The following is a 2,996-nucleotide window of genomic DNA, read 5'->3' as shown; positions in this document are numbered from 1 at the left end:
AAGCAATTTCATACACTTTTTTCTAGAATCCAAGTTTTGCAATTTATTCAATTTAGTCCCTAATTTCCAATTGGACACCTTACTCAAAGAAAGAATTTCTTCATGAAACTTTAACACATGCATATTCTCATATTCTAGGCCTCATAATAATCATAAAATAAATATTTTGATGTCAAATTTGTGGTCCCGAAACCAGTATTCTGACTAGGCCCTATTTCAGGATGTTTCAAAACATGTTGAATTTTAATTAATTTTATAATTAATTTTGATGAATTTTGGTTATTTTCGATAGATTTTGACAAAAGGCGGAAAATGGCTTGGTAGACACTGCTAGAAGCACAAAACCGAGAAGCAATTGGAAGTATCAAGGCGAATTAATTTTCAGCCGAAGACAGCCCAAAATTATGTGTATTAATTCATAATATTATTAATTTTAATTTATATCCAATTTAATTTGGGTTAATAAATTATGAAAAGTGGTCCAGTTGAGCCGAACCAAATGAACCAAACCGACCAAGTAATGGGCAGCCCAAAACTGCCCCATGTGCTGACCCAAATCAGCTTATTGGTAGATTATTTAGCTTGCAAAGAGGCCCTTGAAGACTTGTTCAAATAGCATTCAACCCCCTCCACAAATGGTGGCTTTCTAGAATTTCTCCAAGCTTGATTTAGCAAGTTTGAAATCATGAAACTTGCCACATGTGTGGCTGGCCAAGGGAGGGATCTTTGGCTGCTAATTTTAGCTATTTTAGCAGCCCTCTTCAACTATAAAAACCCCCTTAAGTTGATCATTTGAAACACATCTCATTCATTCACATCTTTTCTCTTTTTTCTCCATATTCTCTCTTCTTTTCCATTCCAAATTCTCTTGCTCTCTTGCCGATATCTTCCCTTGGAAAAGGGGTGTTCATCAACCATTTTGGAGCAACATTGAAGAGTTCATAGCATCTTTGGTCGATGAGGACAAACAGAGAACGAAGAACTGAGCAAACTAGTCAAGCCACGAAGAAACACCGGATTTGATTCTTGTTCTCTATCTTTTTTAATTTTTGTTATTGTTATGATGAACATATCTATGAATATTTATGTTGTTAGAATGGTTAATTTAATCAATTTAGCTTGAATTTAATTCGTGTTAGGTTGATTGCATTTCATTTGCTTAAATTATTAAAATTGTGTTTATGTTGTTATAGGCCTCGGTAAGATGCTTTATTAAGTAAAATAATGACTAAGTTATTCTTGCATTACAATTGTTAGGCAAATAATGAATTAATTATTTAAACAGATTGAAATTGTAATTAATTGACACAGTACTTAATTAGTGCATGTCTAATCATCTAAGGTAGCTGAGGGTTAAATAAGAAATGGTATCTAACGATACAATTACCTTCCATAACTTGCAAGATTATTGTGATTAAACTGTTTCAACGTAAGGATACTTTGTTACCTCACATAGTTTTTTATGTGCTTATTAAATCGAGTTAATTGTTTGAATTGACATAAGGATATGTTTAAGAGATTATTTCAATTTAATAAGTATGTATGTGCTATAATATATTTACCTATTAAGATTTGTTTAATCGATTGAATTGACATAGGGATATGTCTAAGAGATGAATGGATTTTGGTAGGTGAGTATGTTCATAAGTTAGCAAATTATCGAGTTGCCGTGAATTTTCTCGTAACAATGTAAACATGAGTTTAATAATCCTAAGTTAAGAAATGTAATTAATCTAGCACAATTATGTTATCTTGATTAAAATCGTATTTGAAATCGTGCATTTGATATTTATTTATTTAGTTTAATTAGTTTAAAATCTTAATTTTTAAATACCCTCTTCAAACAAAATATTTTTCTTCACCAAAGTGTTTTAAATAGAGTTCATGAATAATTCTTTTCACAGTCCTTGTGGGTATGATAACTCGACATTTACTTGTCACTTTATTACTTGTTGCGATTGTGTACACTTGCACATTTCTGTCGTTCCAAGTTTTTGGCGCTGTTGCAGGGGACTGTTTTAGAAGACATTATTTTTGAAATTGTTAAATTTGTATTTTTGTCTTTTTATTCTGTTAAATTTTAATTCTATTTTTTTTTTGTTTTAGGTGTTTATGAGTATTGATCAAATTTTTGACTTCCTTCTCGTAAACCCTGAAATTGAAAGGACTTTCTAACAAAGGAGAAGACAATCGAGCCAAAGAAGGACCGAAGATATGAATTTTAAAAATCCAGTAGCAACATTCGTTTATAATACTCACAATCCAATCATTGTTGCCAATGATAGAAACTGTGCCATTCAACAATATGCTATTCCTCTATTCAACGAGCTCAATCTGAGTATTAGGAGACCCGAAATTGAGGCACAACAATTCGAGTTGAAGCCGATCGTGTTCCAAATGTTGCAAAATATGGGTCAATTTAGTGGGATTCCTACTGAAGATCCACATCTTCATTTTCGGCTATTCATGGAAGCAAGTGACTCATTTAAACTAGTCGAGGTGATTGAGGCCGCCTTAATATCGAGATTATTTCCATAGTCCTTAAGAGGTAGAGCGCGAGAATGGTTGAACTCCCTACCATTCAGTTCCATAACTACATGGCAAGAGTTTGGCTGAACGTTTCTTAATGAAATATTTCCCTCCATCTTTAATCGCCAAGATCCAAAATGAAATCACTTCATTTCAACAACTTGATGAAGAACCTTTATATGAGGCATGGGAATGATTCAAGGAGTTACTACGAAAGTGCCCTCATCATGACATTCCTTGCTGTGTTCAAATGGAGACTTTCTATATTGGTCTCAATATTCATACTAGAATGATGGTGGATGCTTCGATAAATGGAGCCCTTCTTTCTAAGTCTTATAACGATGCTTACAATATTATTGAAAGAACTGCCCACAATAACTATCAGTGGCCAACCAACCAAGCAGCCTCAGAAAGACGAACAACAGGAGTACATAAAGCGGACACACTTGCTTCTTTGGCAGCCCAAG

General features: G+C 33.4%; 1 non-coding gene across 1 annotated transcript; it reads right to left on the bottom strand.

The window, feature by feature from the left end:
• Positions 1-2,656: 2,656 nt before the first annotated feature.
• On the bottom strand, positions 2,657-2,763 carry LOC128289781 (small nucleolar RNA R71). Its single transcript, XR_008279425.1, has one exon. It is a non-coding gene; the product is annotated as a small nucleolar RNA R71 (small nucleolar RNA).
• Positions 2,764-2,996: the final 233 nt, after the last annotated feature.

Source organism: Gossypium arboreum, chromosome 2 (assembly GCF_025698485.1).
Source record: "Gossypium arboreum isolate Shixiya-1 chromosome 2, ASM2569848v2, whole genome shotgun sequence".
NCBI lineage: Eukaryota > Viridiplantae > Streptophyta > Magnoliopsida > Malvales > Malvaceae > Gossypium > Gossypium arboreum.
This window is presented reverse-complemented; position numbering and strand designations above follow the sequence as displayed.